The 27,316-nt window shown below is 37.7% G+C and overlaps 1 pseudogene; it reads right to left on the bottom strand.

Moving 5' to 3' along the window:
• Positions 1–2,608: 2,608 nt before the first annotated feature.
• Positions 2,609–2,689, bottom strand: LOC117063784 (annotated as a pseudogene).
• Between the last annotated feature and the right edge of the window lie 24,627 nt (positions 2,690–27,316).

Raw genomic sequence — 27,316 nt, 5'->3', positions numbered from 1 at the left:
CTGTCTTACTTTGTGCTGTATCCACTCACTACCAACCCTCCACAGAAAGGCAAAGATAGGAAAGGATTGTCCTATCTTTGCCTTTCCTTCTCTATCATTTTCAGTGTAATTCACTGGCTAATATAGGAAAGTAACATGAGTAAGAAAGTTTATGATATCATTTCTTAATTGTTTGTGTTTCTTAGAACATCTTTGCCTTCTTTCTGCATTCAAAGAAAGTTGTGTTTCAAATCGAAAGTGTGCCGTCTCAGGGCTGTCGGGCTGTCGGCATTCCCATCCTCCATGTTCAGACACAGGCATAACTCTCTTACTCTGAGTACTAGTCATTTTGACTCTCACTGAACTCCCAAGCATTCTGGTTCCACTGGAATTATGTGCTCACGGGGCATTGAAAGCACTGTAAGTAAATGGATGGTAATTAATAATGGTAGAACATCATATTATGCTTCTCTCTCTACCAACATGAATTCTCCATCACCCCTTTGGGTTTCACTTGCAAAATCCAAGTTCAAAGATAAAAGTATTCAGAATTTCAAGATGGCAAAACAAATAATTAAACAAATCCCAGTCCCTCTGAATGTGTGGCCATGTGCATGCCTATAAAGCCCTCTTGCTAGAGGCAGTTAATAAAAGGCTGCCTGATGAGTTAGAGACAAAGTTCCCTACTAGAGACCCCCAGTGATCAGAAGTGCATTCTCTGGTATCTTCTTTCTTTTGCTGTTCTAAAACCTTCTCAGGATCTTTGTCTTTACTTGGGAAGCTAACCCAGGTTATTTGACAACTTGAATCCTTGCCTCCATACTCTCACGTAGCTTGTATCCTTCCCATCCTACAGGTCCTAACTCTATTATCACCTCCTTAGTGAGGTGCCTCAATAAAGGAACCGACTTCTCCCCTATTATCTTTATTTTTATCGAAATTGTACAATTGTTCACCACAACCCAACGTTAGAACACTTCAGTTACCCCAAAACTTTGCCTGGCAATAATGAATCTACCCTCCCACACACCCTCAACCTTATACTGCCTTTGATCTTTCTTTCCATCAGTGTAAATTTGCCTTTTTTGAACAATGTAAATAATTTGAATTAAACAATGTATAGTTTTTTGCATCTGACTTCTTTCATTTTGCCCAATTTTGAGGTTTATTTATGCTGCAGAATGTGTCAGTTGTTGTTCTTTTTTTGAATTATTTTATTTTATTCTATTTTATTTTATTTTATTTTATTTTATTTTATTTTCTAAGTCCCGGGCATATATGCAGGATGTGCAGGTTTTTTGCTTAGGTAAACGAGTGCCTTGAGCTTTGCTGCCACCTATCAACCCATCACCTACGTATTAAGTCCAGCATACATCAGCTCTTTTTCCTAATGCTCCTCCCCGGTGCACTCTCTCAACAGGTCCTAGTGTATGTTATTCCCCTCCCTGTTTCCAGGTGTTCTCATTGTTCAGCTACTGCTTATAAATAAGAACCTGTAGTGTATGGTTTTCTGTTCCTGTGTTTGTTTGCTGAGGATAATGGCTTCCAGCTTCATCCACGTCCCTACAAAGGACATGATCTCACTCCTTTTTATGGCTCCATAGTATTCTATCATGTACATGTACCACATTTTCTTTATCCCGTCTATCATTGATGGGCATTTGGGTTGATTACACGTCTTTGCTATTGTGAATTGTGCTGCAATGAACATGTGTGCATGTATCTTTATTATAGAATGATTTATATTCCTTTGGGTATAGACCTGGTAATGGAATTGCTGGGTCACATGGTATTTCTGGTTCTAAATCTTTGAGGAATCACCACACTGTCTTCCACAATGGTTGAACTAACTGACATTCCCACCAATAGTGTAAAAGAATTCCTATTTCTCTGCAGCCTCACCAGCATCTGTTGTCTCTTGACATTTTGACTGAAACTCCTTTATTTAAAACAAAACATTTATTTAAAACAAAACATTATTTAAAACAAAACATTTTGTACAGGAACAGTTTCAACTCTTGTTTCCCTTTTGCAGCTACTTCAGATTTTATACTTTATCTTAGCCAAAGGCTGAGAAGCAATACTTAATCTTTTTAATCCTGTATAGTAAGACAGGGCTAACCATTCATAGGCATGCTTTTTACTTCTTTTCCTCTTATGCCCCCTTCCTCTCCCTGTTTCCCTTTCTGTCCTCCTCTCTCATCCTCCTTTCTTCCCCTCGATTCTCCTTCCAACTTCACTTTTTGTAAATCTTATTTCCTCCTCTCCTTTTATCCCTTCTCCCCCACTTTTTTAAAAGAGTACCCGCCATATCATACTTGATGATATGTTTTAAGGAAAGAGAGCCTAATGAATTCCTTCAACTAAAATAATGATGGAGGACCTTTCTGAAATTCAGTCTTAATTTTGTAAGCATGCTCTCTATTTTTTATTTTTATTTTCTATTATACATTAAGTTCTGGGGTACATGTGCAGAACATGCAGTTTTATTACATGGGTATACACGTGCCATGTGGTTTTCTGCACCCATCAGCCCGTCATTAAGTATTAAGTATTTCTCCTAATGCTATCCCTCCCCTAGCCCCCTACCCCTGATAGGCCCCAGTGTGTGATATTCCGCTCCCTGTGTCTATGTGTTCTGGTGCTCTACACATTCAGAGAAGCTTCTCTAGTAACAAACTATAGAAATGATCCCTGAAAGTGTAGTCTTGTCTCTTGACATTTTAACAATCGCCATTCTGACTGGCACAAACTGGTATCTCACTGTGGTTTTGATTTGCCTTGTTGTACTAATCAGTGGCATTGACCTTTTTTTCCGTATGTTTGTTGGTCATATGTATATCTTTTCTTGAAAATTGTCTATTCATGTTTTTTCCCCACTTTTTAATGGGGTTGTTTCTTTCTTGTAAATTTGCGTAAGTTCCTTGTAGATTCTGGATATTACACCTTTGTCAGATAGATAGCAAAGCTTTTCTCCCATTCTATAGGTTCTCCATTCACTCTGATGATAGTTTCTTGTGCCGTGAAGAAGTTTTTCAGCTTAATTAGATCCTATTTGTCAATGTTTGCTTTTGCTGCAATTGCTTTTGGAGATTTCACCATAAAATCTTTGCCCATGCTTATGTCCTGAATAATATTGCCTAGATATTCATCTAGGGTTGTTATAGTTTGGGGATTTACATTTAAGTCTTTAATACATATTGAGTTAATTTTTTGTATAGGTGTAGGGATAACCAGTTCTCTCAGCATCATTTGTTAAATAGGAAATCCTTTCACCATTGCTTGTTTTTGTCAGGTTTGTAGAAGATCAGATGGTTGCAGATGTGCGGTTTTATTTCTGAGCTCTTTATTCAGTTTCTTTGGTCTATGTGCCTGTTTTATACCATTACCATGCTATTTTGGTTATTGTAGTCTTATACTGTAGTTTAAAGTCAGGTAGTGTGATGCCAAAAAGGAGCTTTGGCCAATCCTAAGCAAAAGAACAAAACTGGAGGCATCAGTTGTTGCTTTTTGTTGCTGAAAAGTGTATCCTTATATGGATATACCACTGTTGTTTATCCATTCATTCATTCATTCATTTTTTATTTGGCATCTGGATTTTTTTCCAGTTTTTGGATATAAAAATGCTGTTATAAATACTGTGCACATACCTGTGTGAGTATGGTTTTTTACTTTTGAGTAAATTCCTAGTAGTGTAACTGTTGTGTCAAATGGTAAATTTATGTTTAACATTTAAAAACTTGCCAAAATGTTTCCCAAAGCAACTACACCATTTTATATTCTCACCAATAATATATGATAGTCCTGACTTCTCTACATCCTTGAAAACACATTATTACCTGTCTCTGATTATAGCCATGTAGCGGCATATAGTGACATGTCATTGGAGTTTTAATTTGCATTTCTCTAAAAATGTTGAATGTTTTAATGTGTTTATTAGCTATTTTTTGGTAACATATCTATTTAAGATTTTCCTATTTTATTTTATTTTATTTTATTTTTATTTTTTTGAGACGGAGTCTCGCTCTGTCGCCCAGGCTGGAGTGCAGTGGCCGGATCTTGGCTCACTGCAAGCTACATCTCCCGGGTTAACGCCATTCTCCTGCCTCAGCCTCCCCAGTAGCTGGGACTACAGGCGCCCGCCACCTCGTCCGGCTAGTTTATTTTTGTATTTTTTAGTAGACGGGGTTTCACCGGGTTAGCCAGGATGGTCTCGATCTCCTGACCTCGTGATCTGCCCGTCTCGGCCTCCCAAAGTGCTGGGATTACAGGCTTGAGCCACCGCGCCCGGCCCGATTTTCCTATTTTAAAACTGAGTTGTTTTCATAGTTTCAATGTTATGAAATTCTTTATACATTCTGATTAAGTTCTTTATCAGATATTATTTGAAAATACTTTTCCCCAACGTGGCCTGTCTTTTCATTTTCTTAATGGAGTCTTTTGAATAATATTTATTTTGATAACTTCAAATTTATTATTTTTGATGGAACATGCTTTTGATGTCATATGTTAGAGCTTGTAGCCTAATTATGGTCACAAAATGTTCTACTGTATTGTCTTGTGTATGTTTTAGGTCTGTGGTTCATTATTTATTATGATACGGGTTAAAAGTATAAATTCGGTCTGTTTTAATGTGAACACAATTTGTTGAAAAGACTATTTTCCACAGTTCATTATTTTGAAACACTTGTAGAAAAATCAATAAAAGCAATGGTTTATTTCTGGATCTCAATTCTATTACATTGATCTATATGTCTCTCTTTATGCCACTACCATACACTACATTAATTGCTACAGTTTCATAGTAAGTTTTGAAATCAAGACGTTTAAGTCCTCCAGCTTTATTCTTCTTTCACAATATTGTTTTTTGCTATTCTAAGTGCGTTAGATTTCTATATAAATATGAGCATCAACTTGGCAGATTTTACAAGGAGACTGAGGAGACTGCTGAATTTTTGTAGGAATGGGAAAAAATTAAAATTAAATATGAAAATTGTCATCTTGATAATATTGTGTCTTCCAATTTAGGAACATGGCATGTTTCTCCATTCGTTTAAATATTATTTAATTTCAGCAATGTTTTGTGGTTCTGATTGACTTACAATTTTTTGTTAAATTTATGCATTTTTCTTTCCTTTTTGGAGCTACTATGAATGGAATTGCTTCCCACATTTTTTTGTTTGTTTGATTGATTTTTTGCTGTTTTCTTGTTACTAGGTTATAGAAATACAATTTATTTTCATACTAATTTTGAATCTTTCAGTCTTACCAAACTCATTTTTTGGTACTAATAGTTATTTTTGGATTCTTTGATATAATATTTTCTTCATATATTATCAAGTTATCTGGGAATAAAGACAGTTTTAATTATTTAATTTATGCCTCATTGTACAAAGTAGAGTCTCCAGGACACTGTTGAATAGAAGTGGTAAAAGCAGACATTCTTTCCTTGTTCTTGATCTCAGGGAGAATGTATCTCGTTTTTCATCATTATATATAATGCTTGCTGTGAGCTTTTTGTAAATGCTATTTATCAGAATTATAAATTTTTCTGTTTTTTCTAGTTTGTTAATTTGTTTTACTTATATGAATATTTGATTTAGTCTAATTTTATGTCTTAATTAAGATGATTATGCAGTTTATTTTCTGTACCCTTTGTATTAATATGGCTATTACATTGATTGATTCTCAGGTTGTAAAAGAACCAGTACTCCTTGGATACATTCTACTTGTACTTGACATATAATTATTTTGTATATGGTCTTGAATTTGGTTTGCTAGTATAATATTAATGTTTATGTGTTTATGTGCATAAAGGATATTGATGTTCATTTATGTGTTTCTGTGATGTCTATGTCCAGGTATCAAGGTATGAGGTAAGAATTGTTCCCTTCTCCTATATTCTCTGAAATAAATAGAGAAGGATTAGTATTATTTGATTTGTGAATATCTGAGCGAATTCACACGTCAAGTCATCTGAGCATTTCTTGTAAACCTGGAATCATCAAATTTTATGCCCCAACTCATTTAGCTCTTCCACTTAAATTTTATTAAACTCACAGGCCTTTTCTTGTCTAATTTCTACTTGCCTTTCAAGTCTCAGCTTAAAAGGCATACCCTTGTAAGAAAATGATTTAAAACACTTCGCAGTATTACAGAATAGTTTTTCCTTATTTTCTAATGATGCTGTGAATGTGTATGCATAAGTGTCATTTAGTTTTATATTTATCTGGTAATTTAATGAAATCTGAAAAATTGTAGAGTATGTTTGTGTTTATATTGCATTTTAACAGTTTCATCAAGAGCCATTATATAATTCCTCCACAAACTACATTTAGTTGTGATCTGTTTGAAATTTTTTAAATGACTTTGGATTCTTATTTTCTTGATTAAATTAGAATTCACTCCCCTGTATTTATAGGTGACATTTGTCCTACAGCTCAGCAGCCAAGTTTAACAGAAACAAATCAGTGGTCTAACAAAGCAGGCATCTTACGAAGAGGATATTAACAAGTGTTTTTTGTAGGATTTGGGGTTGCATTAGAAGATTTTGGGATGATCCAAGGAACCAAGTATTTCAGGATTGAGTGCAGGTAAGAAGCAGTGGTAATTGTCCTATTAAGTATTGTCCAGAAAATAAAAATTTACATCTGTCATAGTTAAACAAGCAAGAAAGACTTTATCAGAAACTGTTGCAATTTGGGTTAATACTATTGCATTAGAAGACAGGGTGAGAACTCCATTCCACTGAAACAAAAGATGGAAGGATATTTTTAATGCTGAGGTGATCTATCTAAAAGTACTGGAGGACATTAGGCAGGAAATTGGTCAAGGTGATTAGGCCACCAGTGTTTGCTAATTAGTGAAATTAGGCTTTTACTCTCCAACAGGGACGGGGAGATAGAGGTGCTATCTTTCTTAATTGCTCTCATATCCTTAAGAAAGACACTTCAGGGTCAGAGCACTGATAAGAGAGTAAGAGAAGATTTACATCTCAATGGTGCAGAAAAAGAATATAAAATAGCAAATTTTCTGAAGGGTGTGCTAACTTTTGCAGACTTTTTCTGTCTGCTAACTTTTGAATCACATTCTTTTCTTAATCAGCCATCATATCCAATTGGCTCTATCTTCAAATTATATTCAGAATTCAACCAAAAGAATTCTGCTACTACCCTGTTGAAGTCACTATCATTTCTTTCCTGGACTAGAACTAAAGCCTTCCAAAAGATCAACTGGATAACTGGATTCTGACAGTACAATAGCAAATGTTGACTGCACCTTGCTGCAATTCTGTTTAAACACTCCAGGGACTGCCAATTTCCCTCAGTATAAAAGACAAAATGAGAAAGCTTATGTGATCTAAATAACATTACCCCTCTGGGACCTCATCTCCTGCTTTGACTGCTCCCACTCACTCTGGTACAACCTCATTGTTTTCCTTCCAGTGATTATGTTCACAGCTCAGGATCTTTGTTCAGGCTGTTCTTTCTGCCTAGACTTCTCGTCACTGAGATACCCTCCAGTCTTGCTCCTTTGCCTTATTTAAGCTTTTGCGAAAATGTTACCTTAACACTGACATGCTCCCTGAGTATTTATTTTAAAGTTTAACCCCCCGTTTTACCCAGGGTTTTACTAAGAGACAGAAACAATAGACTATATATAGAGAAAGATGAAAAATAATCTATTAGGAGAATGGGCTCACTTGATGAAGGAGGCTGAAAAAGTCTCAGGACAGGCTGTCTGCAAAGCAGAAAAACCAGGAAAGCTGGTAACATGGCTCAGCCCAGGACCAAAGGCCTTAGAATAAAGAAGTCAATATTAAACTTTCAGTCCAAAGCTGAAGGCCTGGGAGTCTAGGGGGCCACTGGTGTGAGTCCCAGAGCCCAAAGGCTGGGGTTCTCACATCCAAGGGTGTTAATCACAACTATGCCAAAGTTCCAGCCCATGATGAGGTCCGAAGGGAGTGGGTGGATGGGTGGCAAGTAGCTGAAAGGACACTTAGGGGGATGTAGGCAGGTGAAATGTAGTTTTATTCAGCAGCTCTCTCATTAGCAGTCTCTCACACTGTCCGCCTTTATCTTGGCTGTCTGCTCTGGCTTCTCCCAGAAGCCGGCTCTGTAGCTCCTGCTGCCCCCACATCCACAGCTGCACTCTCTGGCCTGCAAGGACAGGGTCAGCAGCTTAACCCTTTCCCTCTAGGCACAAACCAAGTCCTGGCCTCCCACCTGCCCGCCTTCGAGGTAACCGGTTCTCCCTTACAGGGATCATTAGTGTTACTCTGTCTTCCTAGGCACGAGAGAGAGCCATGCCCTGGCTCCACCCTGTGTGTCTGTAAGACAGACAACTCTGGCTTTCTCTCTTTCTCTGGGCACATGTGTGAGCCCTGTGCACACTATCACCACGGCAGTTATACCTTTTACAAACAGTAGTGACTCCTAGCCAAGTATGAGCTTACACAAACAAGTAGAGGTTACACAAACAAGGTTATATAACATCATGAACCCGCACTCCAAACTCACTGAGTCACTTTGGCTAGGATGTTTACTTTGGCCTACGCCTGACCAAAGCACATCTTTTTACCTTACAAAGGGCGAGAGAGGAAGGGCATGGCAGCTCTGGGAGAGAGAGGGCAAAAATTTACCCTTCCCCTACCTTTTTGTTGCATCCTGCCTCCCAGCTGATTGGATTGTGTCTGCTATCATTGAAGGCAGATCTTCCCTACTCAGCCCACTGATTCACACACCAATCTCCTTCAGATGTGCCCTCACAGACACACCCAATCAGTCTTACCAAACAGCCAACCACTTGGGTTTCCCTTGCAGCAGAAGAGGATAGGTTCAGTGTCTCTTAAACACTGAGAATAATTAATACTATACCTGGATATCCTATCTGGATATCCTTTAATCCAGCCATGTTGACACCTAAATCAACCATCACACTTCTGTACAGCTGGATTCTCTCCATTAACTCTTCTTGCTTTATTTATTTCCATGATACATATCAAGTTCTAACACTTAATATAATTTAAGTAATGGTTTGCTTTTCTTCTTCCACTAGGATGTAAGTTCCATGAGGAGAAAAGTTTTAAATTTTTTTTTTTGCTGAATCACCATCTTAACAGAGTCGGGCACAAAATAGTTGGTACATGTAAGTTAACTGAATTCAAAGGGGATTAAATATTATTCTGAAAATTCTCTATAGAATATTCTTTTGATAATATTCCATGAGTCTGAATAAAACACTAGCTAGCATTGTATCGTTCTGGATAAAATAAACTGTGTGTCAGTAAAAATTCAAAAATCTAAATGTTGTACAACAGTGGTTTATTTCTAACTTATGATCAAATTGTTGTAGGACTTTTCCTTTAGTTCAGCTAAAGAAGGAGTTCTTGTCCGTCCCACGGTCACAAAAATTTAGGCTCACAGATTGTTTAAAGGGTGTGGAAAGCAGGGTTTTATTGGATGAAAAGGATAATAAAAGGGAAAACAAGGACTCTTGCAAGGCCAGAGTCCCTCAGCTAGAGCGCTTCCTGCCAGTCATTCAAATCCCAGGTTCCCCCTAGAAAAAGAGGGGCCCGGCTCCTCCTTGCTGTGAAGGGCATGAGCTTCCCGAGGCACCACCACAGTGGACAGGCGGGTTAGAGTTTCTCCAGGGACCCCCTCCCACCTGGTTGTCTCATTCCTTCCTCTGAAGAAGTACATGTAACTGCCGTTAGATTAAGGATAAGGACAAAGACAGATCTTAACTGCTTCCTGCTGACAGGGGCACTGTTTTGGGGACACAGCAGTGAGAGCTCCCTCAGAAGCCTATCCAGAAGAAGGGGCCATCATCAGAGGCTCTGGTTGCATGACTGTTTGGAATCTGATGGCCTGAAGGCAAGAACAGACAAACCCGGCTTTTAGAAAACATGTATCAAAATGAAACAAGGGCAGGGTTAAGGACGGCTCAAAAATTCCGAGGTCCTTTACCAGTTTGCACAGAGAGAAAGAGGCCAAAAGCTCGACTGGTTAAAAACAAAACAAAACAAAACAAAAAAACTTCACCCTTTTCCCAGCATATTAGGCTTCTGGGTTCCCTTGCCTGGAGCCCAGTCCTAAGCCAAGCAGTTTAAGGTTTGGGAAATTAACTCTTTCCAGTTTGGAGGAGGCATCTGAGGGGAATGTCCTATAGTACAGAGACACAATTACCTATCAGTGAAGCGAGAACTGAGGAAATGAAAGGAAAAAGCAAGCATTTTTAAAAGGAGTCCCAAGGGTTTAGGATGCATTCGAAAGGGGTACAGACTGAAGATGAAAGGCTATGCATCTAGAAAGAGATAAGCAGGCGTCCCTGGTTCCCTTCTCTTCCTAGCAGATACCAGGGCACATGAGGGAGAGAGGGAAGAGCGTCCTCTTTCCTTCTTCCATCCTTGCATCTCCGAGTCCTGGTGACCTTGGCAAGTGCCACCATGAGTGCCAAAATGGCTTGCACTCGTGAAGCAGGGAGGGCCTAGAGAATAGGAATTATCCACTCTCACTTATGCCTCTCTCCCCATGACTGTCGGTATCCTTGGAGTTCCCTAGACCTCATTTATGCCATGATATTAACATGGCCTTTATCTATGAAACAGGAAGCTTGAGGTTGGCTTAATTGGTAGGAACCAGTTACACACACCTGAGCTGTGCCTTTTTAACTTCCATTATTATCTTCCCCTGGATTCCTCAGATCCAGTTTTCTTGCTTAGTGCTTTGACTCAAAGCTTGGAATTGAGTCCTGGACAAAAAGGTGTCTCAGGGGAGTTGCATGAACTCCTTATCATAAGCTGAATACTAAGTTAAAACTGTAGAACTGAGTCCTCCTTCAACAAGGGAAGGGAAAGGATGTCTTGTGACACACCCAGATAACTGGTAGCTATAGTTATGCTTGCTATAATTTAGGTGCATAGTGCTTGGCTTTGGTTAGCTTTCTTGGTCTTACCTTCCCCAAAAAGAAACTTTTGCGTGATGGGCATCCTATTTAATCCCATCACCTGGCAGGATTTGCAGGATAATTGCTCAGAACTAGGATATTGATCCTGATTTTTACATTACCCATCCCTCTTGTTCTTTCTAAGCTGCAGCTGGAGATTGCTGGTTGGTTCACAGGAACAAGCAGGATTAGTCTAAAATGTAGGCAAAAATTTAAAAACAATTAGTGAGTTTAGAATTTAATAACAAATATACTTTCTGAAACAAGATCTCTCTCTTTCCAGTCCTCATGTTTGTTGAAAAATCATCATAGGACTGAGTGGTTTGCAAAGTAGACTTTAGTTTTACACTTGGCCTGATTATTTGCATAAAGTGCAGCAAGTATAATTATTTTTACATAAGTTTTTTGGATTGGCTTTGATGGAACTTTCTTCCCCAAGGAATCTCAGATAAGAGCTTTTACAGCTGAGCTCAGCCATGGGTTAATCCTCAGATACCTGTGAGTTGAGCGATCCTTTCCTCTTAAGGTTCCATAATAAACTTGGAGCTCCTAGATGTGTTAGAAAGTGACGTTCTTTACTGACCACAGGTCAGGAACCGTGTACAGGGACTGTGTAGACAAGGGTATGAGGACAGTTTCCCCACTGGGCTTTTACTGGCTCTGCAAGTCAAAATTGACTCCTTAAAGGGAAACATACCCTTCCAGTCAACGCCTTGGTAAAATAACCAGTTTCTCCAATTGTGTTCTGTTGCAAAAGAAAAATGGATTCTTATTGCACTGATGCAAACGACTATATTGTGATAAGTTAAAATTACTCACAGTTTCCAAATTCTAGAGGAACCAGGCAGAGAGAAACAAACATGCTTTAAATTTTGTTCATAGTATACCTTATTCAATTATTGCAGGCTGTAAATAGTTCAAAATATGTTTCCTTGACGCTGAAAAACCAAACAAGGATCAGCAATATTCCAAGCAAAAGTCAAAAAGGTTGCCTCAGCTTTCTGAGTTCAGTCTATTTAGTTCATTCTTGTTTTGCTTGATATTCATGAGCATTTCAGCTCTTCATGAGTCCTGTATATTTTCCTTCATTCCAATGCACAATCTCTAAAGTACAGAGAATTATCAGAAGCATGTATTTGAGAGCACCTGTTATAATTCTATAGCTCATTTTAAACCATCTTTGAAAGGGATTAAAACAAGACAATTGTCTGTGAATAGCAAAATATTCAGGGTAGTTATGGTTAGAAACACAATTGACAAGGAACTTTGGTTTTCTCTATGGTTTACAAGAACTTAACATAGCAACCTTAATTGTGATAGCATACACTCAGACATTAGAATTTTAGAAATCCCATACAATTTTGGAACATATATTAGCATTCATCAATATATAACCTAAAGAAGACTGAACATTATTTTGACAATCCCATGCACCTAAACATGTCAAATAATCCTGTTTACCTCTCTTGTCTGGACACTTCACGGGGCCTTCTGAAGTATTAAAAAAGCCAGGTGCCAGGAAAGGCAAATTTGAAACTGAAGTTTGATTTTGAGAAGGCTGTTAAATGTTTGAGGTTTAAAACACTTGATATTATGTAATAGAATTCCAGATTACCATAAATTATCTATTTTGCTAAAATGAAGACTCAGAAATTTTAAAGAAGCAAAAACCTTTTATAATCCTTTACAACTTTTGCCAAAGAACAGATTACCACCTCAGGAAAACCTTGTTATGCTTTTATTTCAATGCCCAACTTATAGAAAAACCACATACTATGCTTTCCTGAATTTAGTGAATATGTTCACACAGAGAACCTCTTCTACAAGATTAATTTCCACAATTCTTCCACCACTTCTTTGAGCCTTCAGCTAACTCATTTAACTCTGAACAATCCTTTAACCCTAGGCAAAAGTTTACATTTCAAGGCCTTCTTATAACCTTTAACTAAAAAACACATTTTACTGTTCTTACACACCTTGCATGAAAATTTACTTCTAGTAGTTTCAATTAACTCCTAGCAATTTTTAACTTTAAGGTAAAACTTGGTAAGTTGCTTTAACTGAGTGCTAAGTGCATCCAAGGTTACCTTCTTAATTAAGGGTATGGTTAGTTCCATATGTCCCCGGGCCTTACTAGTTATGAAGCCAGCAAGTCAAATGGTTCTCAAAACCCAAAATGCAGTTTATAACCTCAAAACACTTAGCAAACCTTGCATCTGACCTGCTTTGGCAATCCCATGCACCTAAACATGTCAAATCATCCTGTCCCCTTTAGGGCTGTTTTATTTCTTAAAGATTAAAGTCATGTGAACTGAAAGGTACCACAGCTTTTACCACCCCTTAAAAAAAAAAAAAAAAAATTGATCCAGGCACTTGTCTTTCTTTAGGCCAAATTAATTAGAGCTATTTTTATAGACATCACACACAGTATACACATAGGCAGAAAAAAACCCAGCCGCTGGGTGGGTTGCTTTAAGAGACAGGGCTAGGATATGGAACCTCAGGGCGCATCCCTTCAGGCAAGATTGCGAAACAAAGCCTTGCCAAGCAGTTACCAGCCAAGCCCTCAGGATGTAAAGCAAGATAGCGGCTTGATTTCACAACCAAAAGTTTGCAGAGAATACAGATAGTTGGGGGTGTTTGGCGCCGGGTGGGGGTGCGGGGGGCGCTAGCCTAGTAAAACATTTTCTAAAAGAAAAAAAGAAATCATTGGTTTTAATTTATTTCTTTATTCTGTTTATATGCTTTCAAATTTGATTTGCTCCTTGTTGTTTCATCTTTTTAACTTTTTTTGATATATAAAATGTAACATTTCTGCATTCATCTTCTCTATTATTTTGGTATTTGGAGATTATCAATCTTTTACTAAGCATCTTTTATCTTCGCTAAATAATAAACAGTATTCTATTTTGGGCACAAATTTTAATTCATTATTAAAACAGCTAATCCTTTACTATTAACGATAAAAATATATAGTAATTAAAAATATTGCTGCTATTCAAATAACTAGCTATGACTCACTTATTCCCAAATAGAACACTAGTGAAATGGTAATAAAAAGAATATGGCAGATTTTAGATACAAGCGGGAAAGCATATGGGATACAAATATTGAATACATGTTTTAGAAACAAACAAGTTGAATTTTATGCTGAGATTCATAGCCTGGAATTTTTGTGCTCAAAGCTACTTCAATCAGAATTGGGGAGTTCTTTTGGGATTCACACACTGAGGGAATCTGGTTTCACAGCTGTCTGGACAGGATTTCTTTTAAACTGTTTTCTTGAATTAGTTAAAGCTATGACCTTATGTCATGAATTTTTAATGTGAGAAACAAAGCCACAATGAAGAATATTTAAATTCACAAGTTTTGAATCTTTCAATTCAGAGCTAAGTGGCTCAACCACTTCAAGTAATCATGGATAAATTACCCAAATTATTTAAACTTCAGTTATTCTGTCTATAATTAGCGATGCATTACAATTTGAGTAAAAATTTAATACATTAATAAATGAAAAATGTCTCACAGAGTCCCTGGAATATAAGAAACTTTCCATAAATATTTCCTATCTTATTATACAACCTAAACAATGTAAAGCCTGTGATTGCTTTCCATGATGTGTTTTGCTAAAATTTTAGATTCTTAAATTCATACAATCTATCCATAATAGTTGGAGAAGACAACCAATGTAAAAATGTACATGAAAGCTAAACGCTGAGAGTATGTACTGAGAAGAAGTGAGACATCCTTTCAGCGGCATACTGAGACTGGGATAGTGTACAAAATTTCAGAATACAGACCGATTTGAAATTATTTTTGAGATTTATTTTACGTTTAATAACTACACAAATTTGTTTAGAAAATGCATCTACTGGCTGGGTGCGGTGGCTCACGCCTTTAATCCCAGCACTTTGGAATGCTGAGGCAGATCACAAGGTCAGGAGTTTGAGACCAGCCTGGTCAACCAACATGGTGAAACCCTGTTTCTACTAAAAATACAAAAAAAATTAGCCAGGCATGGTGGCAGGCACCTGTAAACCCAGCTACTCGGGAGGCTGAGGCAGGAGAATCACTTGAAACCGGAAGGTGGAGGTTGTAGTATGCCAAGATCATGCCACTGCATGCCAGCCTGGGTAAAAGAGTGAAACACTGTCTCAAAAACAAAAATGCATCTACTGTGAAGGCACTAAAAAAATCATAAATCAAATCATAAATAAATGACCTACTGCTCACGGGATGGAAAATAGCGCTTCACCGACAAAATCATGAAGATAGTGCAGGCCAGTTCAGAGTCTTAGGGCCACTCAAAAGCTGTTTCCTGACAGCTGTGTAGTTTAACAGTACATTTTTGACAATACTCATACCATTAACTACATGGGGAATTGCATGGGGAAACATGTGATTTTAGTCATCATCAAATCGTATGACATTTTGTGAAGTAAGAAGTATGGATTTGGCAAATACCTGGAAACTGAATTCTAGGTTACAAAGTGACATTTTCAACATCAAATTGAGAGTTATTTATAAGATTTGATATTTACAGGTGTGGAAATACTGAATTCAACTACTTTTTTTTTTTTTTAAAGGAAAACAAGGCAAAATTTAAAGAACAGTGCTTTCATCGGTGAGGTGACTCTCTGGAATCCTGTTGAAAGAAACAAATCAGGAATACGTACTGCTACCTGCTACTATGAGGGAAAATGACTTTAAAAAGGAAACTAAAATATGGAGACATGTCGAAGCGGAACTAAGTTTAAAAGATTCAAATTTAGCTAACATTACTATTATTAGGTGCTTAATGATTTCTTGGAATAGCTAAATTTTAATAGATTAGCAAATAAAAGTGAGAATGCAAGTTCATGTAATTAGAAAATAGAGGCTTCAGAAGATAGAGGCATCATGTATAGATTATTATTGAAAAAAGTGATAATAGCGAGAAAACCTTCATTTTCTATTGTTTAGCAGACTGTTATTCAAACAAACATTACACTGAAAATAACTAAAACTAAATTGCTTCAAAAGCCAAAATTGACAAATGGGATCTAATTAAACTAAAGAGCTTCTGCACAACAAAAGAAACTATCATCAGAGTGAGCAGGCAACATACAGAAGAGTCTTAAATGAAAGTTACCAAGGCTAAGGGAAAATATTTTTAAAATTCTAAAAATTCTATATAGAAAACTATAAAATATATTTGTAATAAATTTAAAAGATTAAAAATGGAGATACATATATATATATATAATGTTCAATGATTAGAAAACAAATATTGTCAAAATGCCAGTTTTCTTTACATTGATGGAGTCAATGAAATTCCAATCCTAGTTAGCATCACAACATGCTGGAAAAGGAAGGTTAATCATTTTTTTATTAATAAGGAAATTAAAATCATAATGAGCTAGACTGGTAATTAATTGAAATTAGAGAAATCTCATCTATTGTGTTGAAAATGTAACTTGTACTAAGCAGTTTGATAAATAACCTTTCATTAGCTACTGAATTTCAAGGGCCTACCTTTTGACACACAAACTCTAGTGTTTAGAGAAACTCTCGAAGGAACATGTATTCCAGGAGAAATTTAGCAGAATATTTGTAGCAGCTGTGTTGGTAATTAAAAAAATAATAATTCACAGGTAAATCAATGATGGAATCCACATTAACTTCATGAGCATATGACCTGTGTAGACTTTCAGGGTTCCACACTTCAGTATCTTCTACTTGGTTTAATGCTCTGCTGTTACCATCTTAAACTTTGGAACTAGGGGATTCATACTGTTATTTTGAACAGGCCTTCACAAATTATATAGCCAGTCCTGGTAGAACTGAAAAATAATTGATATGTGTATGCAATGGATTATTACAGCAATGAAATTAAATGAAGCACAGCATTGTGCATCAACTCAGATGTAGCTCAGAAATTAATATACCCAGTATGATTCCATTTGTATAAACTTGAAAAGCATATACTATTTTTTTCAGGACTTATATATATATGGAGATAATTTTATCAGATAAGTTAGTATACTAATTATATCTAAGGAGAAGAAAAGAACATGTAATCTACACGAGAGTCTTCTAAGATCTTGGGACAATTTTTTTAAACCAATGTTACTATTAAGTAGGTTTTTATTGATTCTCCATATGTGGTTTTTACACTCTTGTTTATGCATGATTTATTGCAAAAAAATTAAAATGAGATAAATGCAAAATATGTGTTGATTAGAATTAAATGACATCCATCCTTGAATACGGGGAGCAGTAGCTCTCAACTTTCTCTATGTTTGAGTGAAAGGAAAGTTAAACTGAAAGAGGAGTAAAAGTTCAAGACAGAAGAAACAAGTTTTAAGAGAGTTCATTTAAGTTTTACACAGATTCCCAACAGATTCCCTAGAACTGGATTCTTCAATTAGTATACTGTATTTTAAGTGATGGATTGGGAAAGTATTTATAACAGTAATTTGGGGAGAACTGATGTCAAAGAAACATTTTTTTCTTTTTGTATTTTTTAGGCCTTCAGGATTAGAACATTTCAGGAAACTTTAGACAAAGGACAAAAAAAATTTTAAAAAAGTCAATATAGAGCATATTTGTCAATATGATTTGGGCTTGTGTTTGCCAGTTTTATTTTTCCTCTAGCAAAAGGCTAGAGAAATTTGTTCTGCTCCTAATGGTATTGAAATTGCCAAAGTCGACCAACTAATGAAATGTTTGAAGACATTCTAGTAAAGTGAGCATTCTAGCAAAGGGGGCTATTAGTAGCTATGCAACCCATAATTAGATTTTTTTCTATACCTCAGTTTCTCCCAGGATGTAACTGTTTGCCTGGAAACCATGTCCTGATAACCAGGCTAATGATAATGCATGCAAACTAGAGACTCCAACAGTGTCAACTACCTCAGGAGAAGATGCTACGTAGTTTAAAGCTGCATTCAATTTTTCATACCACAAGAGTACTGTTTATTGTGCTGGCTAAATAAGTATGAGAAAAATGTGTATTTATCAGAAAAAACACTATGATGATTAAAACTATTGCTCATCATTCTAGCTACAGGGCCTCTATGATTAACAGCCTCAATCATCCTAACTTCTTGTAATTGCCTATATGGTAGCAAAAAGACTGCATTATCAGTTCTTAAGCTGCATATTATCCTAGAGCACTATTGGGGATAACTGACCAGAAAGATACAGACCTTGAAAAGACCTGACTTAAAAAGTAGTCATTTTATAAATTGAGTTCACTAGTGTAACGTCTTTAATGAAAATATTTTAGGTTAAAATCCTCCAGGGAGAAGCAAGCAACAAATTAAAAACAACATATTTTAACGACTCCTGCTAGGATACCCCAATAGTAAATTGTGCTGCTCTGGTGTTGGATAAATCATTGTTTTCCTTTAAAAGCTGTCACACAATTTTCAAAATTATCCCTTGAAAGTTACATTTGCATTTATTTGACAGTGGCATTTATAATATGTGAACACCTTGAGCAAAATTTTCTGTCTGCTAACTTAGTAATTTACCTTTTAGAAACTTTGTTTCACATCAGATATTTAAATGCATTTTACCATTCATTATAGCATCATGTGCAGAGACATATCCTTTTCTGGAATGTGTCAAGCATCTCAGCAATCTTCCTTTAACTTGAACAATACTCCAGTACATTATAACATAGTATGATTTGGGGGATGTCAACATCATTTCTGCCTGTATATATCTTCCCCTTCCAACTTGTTGTAAAATACTAAATGTACTTCTGTTTTCAGATCTTGAAAGGTCTACCATGAAACTGAAAACAGAAATTAAGTGCATTATCTGGAAGGTCGTCTTGTAAACAAAACTGTTACCCCAACAAACGGCAAGTAGATTCCCTTTTTGTGCTTTGGATATTCCAACTGAATTTGAACAGGGATGATTATATTCACTTACTTGATAATTAGTGTTTAAAAATTGAGTGGACTTTTTGTTATTATACTTTAAGTTCTGGGGTACACATGCAGAACATGCAGGTTTGTTACATAGGTATACATGTGCCATGGTGGTTTGCTGCACCCATCAAACTGTCACCTACATTAGGTATTTCTCCTAATACTATCCCTCCTCTAGACCCCCACCCCCAAGCAGGCCCCAGTGGGTGATGCTCCCCACCCTGTTTCCATGTGTTCTAATTGTTCAACTCCCACTTACGAGTGAGAACATGTGGTGTTTGGTTTTCTGTTTCTGTGTTAGTTTGCTGAGAATGATGGTTTCCAGCTTCATACATGTCCCTACAAAGGACATGAACTCATCCTTTTTTGTGGCTGCATAGTATTCCATGGTGTATATGTGTCACATTTTCTTAATCCAATCTATCATTGATGGACATTTGGGTTGGTTCCAAGTCCTTGCTATTGTGAATAGTGCCACAATAAACATATGTGTGCATGTTTCTTTATAGTAGAATGATTTCTAATTCTTTGGGTGTATACCCAGTAATGGGATTGCTGGGTCAATTAGTATTTCTAGTTCTAGATCCTTGAGGAATCGCCACACTGTCTTCCACAATGGTTGAACTAATTTACACTCCCACCAACAGTGTAAAAGTGTTCTTATTTCTCCACATCCTCTCCAGCATCTGTTGTTTCCTGACTTTTCGGAGATCGCCATTCTAACTGGCATGAGATGGTATCTCATTGTGGTTTTGAGTTGCATTCTCTAATGACCAGTGATAATGATCGTTTTTTAATATGTTTATTGGCTGCATAAATGTCTGCTTTTGAGAAGTGTCTGTTCATATCCTTTGCCCACTTTTTGATTTTTTTTTTTTTATTGTAAATTTGTTTAAGTTACTTGTAGATTCTGGCTATTAGCCCTTTGTCAGATGGATAGATTGCAAAAATTTTCTCCCATTCTGTAGGATGTCTGTTCACTCTGATGATAGTTTTTATCATTATTATTATTATTATTATTGGCTGTGCAGAAGAGTTTAATTAGATTCCATTTGTCAATTTTGGTTTTTGTTGTCATTGCTTTTGGTGTTTGGGACATGAAGTCTTTGCCCACGCCTATGTCCTGAATGGTATTGCCTAGATTTTCCTCTAGGATTTTAATGGTTTTAGGTCTTACGTTTTAGTCTTTACTCCATCTTGAGTTAATTTTTGTATAAGGTGTAAGGAAGGGGTCCAGTTTCAGTTTTCTGCTTTAGCGAGACATTTTCCAGAAAACCAGCGCCCTTCTGAGGCTGAGTTTCCTTAAATCTAAAGGGGTGAGGGAGAATGAGATGCTGTGATCAGAATGCATTTGTTTAAAGAATACGTCATAAAGCAGGAACCATTAAAATATCTTATTTCTGTAACTAAGCAATACAATAAACTCCTAAAGTTTATTAAGCACCATAAAATTATTATTAATTATCATTTACTTATCCCTACTTATGAAGTTACCTCAATTAAGGGATGAGACAGTATGTTTACTAAATATAATGTTATATTTAAAAAATCTAATTGTTCAACAGATTAATTAATGAGATATAAACATATGTTTATCATTATTATCTTAAAACCCTGTAACAATTCAATATTTCTTTAAATTTTATTTTTCTATAATTTACAGTTTTATGTTTAATTATCAGTATATAATAAATATTTGCAGCGGTGAATGTTCTCTACTGGCTACAAATTTGATTGTATCAACCTATTCATTCAGAACGCTCAGTTCCCAGGATCGATGTGATCGATTCAGGATTAACGCATTACCCAAGTGAGGAGAAACAAGGGCCCGTGTGAGACTTCCAGGATATCGAGAAAGAGTCAATCTTGCTTCAGGAATTGCTAGCCTCTAAGTAAAAAAGCCTGAGACTAAAAGATGATTTTTTTTTTGAATTTTTCTTATTGCATTCATATATATGTACACACACACACACACACAGACACACACACACTCACACATACACACATAGAACTGTATGGGGCAGAGTTTTGTACGCTACTGAAATTTAAAATTTAGTTGGCGTTAATTAGAATTCGATTATAAATTCGGAATGTTAAAGGTAATCTATCCGGTGCTTGTTACTGGATCCTTGTTGCCAGGTAGATAACACTCCAAACTTATACTAATCCAGTTCTAATTAATGCCAACTAAATTTCAATAGCATACAAAACTCTGCTCCTATACAGTTCTGATTTCCCCTCCCACCTTTATGTTGACATAAATTACATTTTTATCTATTCTGTGCTCAGTAACATAGACTGATAATTATGCATTTATCTTTTAAATCCTGTAGGAAATAAACTGTGCCTTATAGAGAACTATACAAACTGTGCTTTATAGGAAATATACTTTTGATTGTCTTGACTTTTTTATTATTTAAGTGGCAAGAACTTGATACCAAGGTCTAAGTGCTAAACTGGAAAAACTGCTCAGTTGGTTATTTTCATTTTATGAGTAATAATGCATGGTTGGAGCATATGTGGATGCTAAAAAGTTATTATTTCTAAGCTAAATTTAAGTTTTTCTTTATTTTAGAAATACGTTTTAAAGATTACCTGTATATACATACAGTATAAATACATAATATATAATAATTATAATTGTCTATTATTTTTATTAAATATAAACAGGGAATGTGTCTCTAGTTTCAGTTAATTCAGTTTAGTAGCATGAATATGTATTAAAGAGATTACATAATATTTTCCAACCTGACTTACATTTTCAGATGACTTGCTGAATCACCAAATATTAATTTAATGCCTATTTCACACTTCCTGAGGCCTGTATCTACTCAGATCCACTCTTCTATTGTTGCGCATCCCAGATTGGCTGCATTTACCCAAAGACGTTCTGTTTTCATATGAGGCCTGACACATTCACCAGAACGATGTCTCTCAGGTTACATATTGAGAAGCATAACACAGGCCGGGCACGGAGGTTCTTGCCTGTAATCCCAGTACTTTGGGAGGCTGAGGTGGGCAGATCACGAGGTCAAGAGATTGAGACCATCCTGGCTAACACGGTGAAACCCCGTTTCTACTAAAAATACAAAAATTAGCTGGGCGTTGTGGGGCGCACCTGTGGTTCCAGCTACTCGGGAGGCTGAGGGAGAAGAATTGCTTGAACCCGGGGGGCAGAGTTTGCAGTGAGCGGAGATCGCAATACTGCACTCCAGCCTGGCGACAGAGTGAGACTGTCTCCAAAAGAAAAAAAAAGCATAACACGGAGGTTGCAGATAAGGCAAGACATGATGAAGATTAAGTCATCGAAGTAAGGTTTTCTCCAAATGGGGGTGGTTGATGTGTGGAAATTTTCCATTTGCAAGAAAATCGGAAAGCAGAGGAAATGAGTATTTCTCCCGATCCTTTTTTCACTTTACTAGGATCTAGATGACTCCTGTTTCTGCTGGACAGGCACATGAGAGTTTCAGCTCCTGCTAGGTGTAAATGTCACCTAAGCTCCAATTCAAGATAGCATTGCTGAATTTTACAGGAACTATTTTGCTGAAGAGATATAGAAGCCCTGGTTTGGATCAATAGCATACAGAATAAAATACTAAGAACTAGAAACAAAAAGTACACATAAAACTTATGGGAAGTTTGGAAGTAGTGAGGGGATAAAAATTGGGTGGTGGGTGGCTTGAATAATAGGGCTGATATGGTCCAGCTGTGTCTCCACCCAAATTTCATCGTGAATTGTAACTCCCACAATTCCCAAATGTCATGGGAGGAACCCAGTGGGAGGTAATTGAATTATAGGAGTGGATCTTTATTGTACTGTTCTCATAATAGTGAATGAGTCTCACAAGATCTGGTGGTTTTAAAAACGGGAGTTTATCTGCACAAGCTCTCTTTTTGCCTGCTACCATCAAAAGATGCTCTTTCTTGCCTTCTGCCATGATTGTGAGGCCTCCCCAGCCACGTGGAACTGTGAGTCCAGTTAAACTTCTTTCTTTTGTAAATTACCCAGTGTTGGCTATGTCTTTATCAGCAGTGGGGCACTTTTGAAAAGATACCCAAAAATGTGAAAGTAACTTTGGAACTGGGTAACAGGCAGAGGTTGGAACAGTTTGGAGGACTCAAAAGAAGATCAGAAAATGTGGAAAATTTTGGAACCCCCTAGAGGCTTGTTGAATGGCTTTGACCAAAATGCTGATAATGATATGGACAATTAAACTCTGGCTGAGGTGGTCTCAGAAGGAGATGAGGAACTTGTTGAGAACTGGAGCAAAGGTGACTCTTGTTATGTTTTAGCAAAGAGACTGGTGGCATTTTGCCCCTGCTCTAGAGATGTGTGGAACTTTGAACTTGAGAGAGATGATTTAGGGTATCTTGCAGAAGAAATTTCTAAGCAGGAAAGCATCCAAGAGGTGGCTTGAGTGCTATTAAAGGAATTCAGTTTTGTAAGGGAAGCAGAGCATAAAAGTTTGGAAAATTTGCAGCCTGACACTGCAATAGAAAATAAAATTCTATTTTTTGAGGAGAAATTCAAGTTGGTGGCAGAAATTTGCGTGAAGTACCAAGGAGCCAAATATTAATCCCCAAAACAATGGGGAAAATATATCCAGGGCATGTCAGCAGTCTTCGTGGCAGCCCATCTCATCACAGGTCTGGAAGCCTGGGAGGAAATAGTGGCTTTGTGCACCAGGCGCAGTATTCCCATGCTGTGTGCAGTCTAGGGAAGTAGTTCCCTGTGTCTCAGCTGCTCCAGTCATGACTGTAAGAGTCCTACATAGATTTCAGAGGATGTGTGGAAATGCCTGAATGTCCAGGCAGAAGTTTGCTGCAGGGGCAGGGCTCTCATGGAGGACCTCTGCAAGGGCAGTGTGTTAGGGAAATGTGGGGTTGAGCCCCCACACAGAATTTCTATTGGTGCCCTGCTTGGTGAAGTTGTGAGAAGAGGGTCACCATCCTCCAGACCCCATAATGGTAGATCCAGTGATAGGTTGCACCATGCAACTGGAAAAGCCACAAACACTCAGTGCCAGTCTGTGAAAGCAGCCAGGAAGGAGGCTGTACTTTGCAAAGCCATGGGGCAGAGCTGCTCAAGACCATGAGAACCCCTACTTGCATCAGCATGACCTGACTGTGAGACATGGAATCAAAGGAGAAAATTGTGAAGCTTTAAGACTTGACTGCCCTGCTGGGTTTCAGACTTGCATGGGACCTATAGCTCCTTTGTTTTGCCCAATTTCTCCCATTTGGAATGGCTATATTTACCCAATGCCTATAATCCCATTGTATGTAGGAAGAAACTAACGTACTTTTGATTTTACAGGCTCATAGGTGGAAGGGACTTGCCCTGTCTGAGATGAGAGGTTGGACTGTGGACTTTTGAGTTAATGCTTTTGAGTTAAGACTTTGGGGGACTGTTGGGAAGGCATGATTGGTTTTGAAATGTGAGGACATGAGATTTGGGGTGGAATAATATAGTTTGGCTGTGTCCCCACCCAAATCTCATCTTGATTTGTAACTCCCACAATTCCTAAATGTAATAGCAAGAATCCAGTGGGAGGTAACAGAATTATAGTGGTGGATCTTTCCTGTGCTGCTCTCGTGATAGTGAATGAGTCTCATGAGATCTGATGGTTTTAAAAACAGGATTTTCCTTACACAAGCTCTCTTTTTTTCCTGCTGCCATCATAAAATGTGACTTGCTCCTCCTTCCCTTCTGCCATGATTATGAGGCCTCCACAGCCATGTGGAATGGTGAGTACAATTAAACCTCTTTTTTTTTTTTTTTGTCAATTACCCCATCTCATGTGTGTCTTTAGCAGTGTAAAGATGGACTAATGATACAAGAGCCATGAGAAAAATATAGGACAGAAAAAATAATACATTGTATTTTGATAGAGATGATCCAGTGAAGAGAGAAAAACCAATAATTTCTATGAAATAAGCAGAATTTCTGGGGGAAATGTTCTTGATTATTCAAGGGTAAAAACAATATACTGCAAAATGGAGGGATTAGTCTTGGCCAAGGGTCTGAACAGTGTAAGCCCTGGAGTACTAGGAGGGGAAACAGAGCATATGCACACTGATATGGGTAGGTGAGTGATCAAACTAAAAATTGTCTTTTGGATTTCCTTTCTGTTCTCCCAGTGGGAAAGATATATGGATACTAAGATTGCAGATAAGTTGAGACATGATAAAGGTTTGAGGGAAAAGGATAAGGTATAAGGTAGTCATCAATGTAAGTAAATAAGTGAAAAGATTCAATAAACACAACACACTTGCTTGGCAGATTTAAGGGTCATTGAAGTAGTAGTCATGCCAGCAAGCAAAATTGTGTGTCATGTGAAGAATTAGAAACTCTGATCAGGCACAGCAGCTCATGCCTATAATCCCAGCATTTTGGGAGACCAAGGCAGGAGAGTCACTTAAGGCCAGGAGTTCAAGACCAGTTTGGGCAACATGGTGAGACTCTGTTTGTATAAAAAATTTAAAAATTAGCCAGGGATGGAAGCACATGCCAGTAGTCAAAGATACTCAGGAGCCTGACATGGCAGGATCCCTTGAGCCTTGGAGTCTGAGGTTACAGTGAGCTACAATCGCACCACTGCACTCCAGCATAGATGACAGAACAAGACCCAATTCCTAAAATGAAAAAAAATAAGCAAGATAGTGGAGTAGATAATATAAGACGTTGCCCCCAAAATTACAAATATGTAATTATCCATGAATGATAATAATCTTGGGAGAAATAAAAGGTCTATTTAAGAACTGACCGCAAAACCAATAAGCAAAAAAGCCCAGAATCACTACATAGAAATGGTGGTTGGAAAGACTGGCAGACATGAGATGTCTGGAAATGTCTAAGAACAAAGAAAAAGTATGGAGGTTATCAATATCCGCTGCATGGAGATAGCCACTGAAGTCCACAGTGGCCTGCTTAATAAAGGACATCATCAGCTTTTGCCACTGAGGTAAACAACAGCCATCCTCATTGCAAACCACCAGGAAACAGAGATGCTGCTGGTTCCCACCACCCTCCCATGAAGAAGATACTGCTGTGCCACCTTTCCTAACACTGCCCCCATACCCTGAAGCCATGGTTGCTCCATGCATGGCCATACCCCAGACCCAGGCTTCACGGCTGCTCCACATTTGCCCATGATCTAGGACCCCACTCTGTGGTCATATCACACGCGTTCACACCTCAGACACAGAAGTCACTGCTGCTCTAGTGTAGCCCCACTCTCAATCTTGGAGCCCTGGTTACAGGACTTTATTCCTGTGTACACTTGCACAATGCATGCTGGCTCCACAGGTGCTACATGAGTGCTCACATCTCTGATATCAGAGCCACTGCAACAGCAAGTTAGTCTCTCAAGACCTGACTCACACTCATATAGCATCTTGCATATCCACGCTCCAGATCCCAGCTCCATGGCTGCTGGCATGCTGTGCCCACTTGTGGAACACCAGAGTCACTGCTGCTGCAAGTTAGAATACATCAGAGACCTTGGAGCTTCTGTAGCTCTGGGTATGCCCATGTTCCAGAACACAACCTCTTGGTTGCTCCACAGGCACCATGCCTTGGACATCATTACCAAAGTGGCAACAAGGAGACCTGTGCCCCAGGCACTGGTACCACCACCACCCAGACTCTGGAGCATTGGTCCATCCCCGTGTGCCTGTGCTTCAGACCTCGGCTCTATGGCCACTTCACTGGCACCATGAATCAGACAATGATGGTGCTGCTGCCACTGCAAACATGCCCAAAAGTTGGTTTCAGTGCTGAAAGGGATCCTCTTGGTCATGACTTCTCCAGTGGGAGAAAAAGATATCAGGAGCACAAAACCTCAGCTGCCTTTGCTGCCACTAGGGATACCTAAACTCTTTGCTGCTGAGGATCCCTGCAGTCTTAGCCAACAGTGACCTCAGCTGACAGAACTGCATAAGAACTATGCTGCTGTGTCCTCACTGGAACCTAAACTGCACTGCTTACAGCCAGCACTCTCAAATTCTCCCATAGGGGAGGATCTTTGCCCACTGAAAACAGTATGTAAAGTCTGGGAGAAGTGACTGCTCTATCATATGCACAACATCAAAGCAAGGCAACAAAAACTATGAAAAACTAAGGGAATATACCACCAAAAGAACACAACGATTTCCTAGTAAATGACCCCCACCCCAAAATTGAAACCTTCAAATTGTCTTACAAAAAGTTTAAAATAATTATTTTCAGGAAGCTCAGTGAACTCTAAGAGGGCATAGGAAAACAATTTAATGAAATCAAGAAAATAAGAAACAATCAAAATGAAAAAATTAACAGATTAAAAAAAATTTTTTTAAAAGAACCAAATAAATTTTGGAGCTGAAAATAATGAACTAAATGAAAAATGTAATAAAGACTGTCATCAGTGAAATTAATCAACCAGAAGAAAGAATCTTTTAATTCAAAGACAATTTATTTGAAAATATAT

This window comes from Trachypithecus francoisi, unplaced genomic scaffold, assembly GCF_009764315.1.
Source record: "Trachypithecus francoisi isolate TF-2019V2 unplaced genomic scaffold, Tfra_2.0 Lachesis_group18, whole genome shotgun sequence".
Taxonomy (NCBI): domain Eukaryota; kingdom Metazoa; phylum Chordata; class Mammalia; order Primates; family Cercopithecidae; genus Trachypithecus; species Trachypithecus francoisi.
The sequence above is the reverse complement of the archived record's forward strand: the minus strand, read 5'-3'. Positions and strand labels throughout refer to the sequence as shown.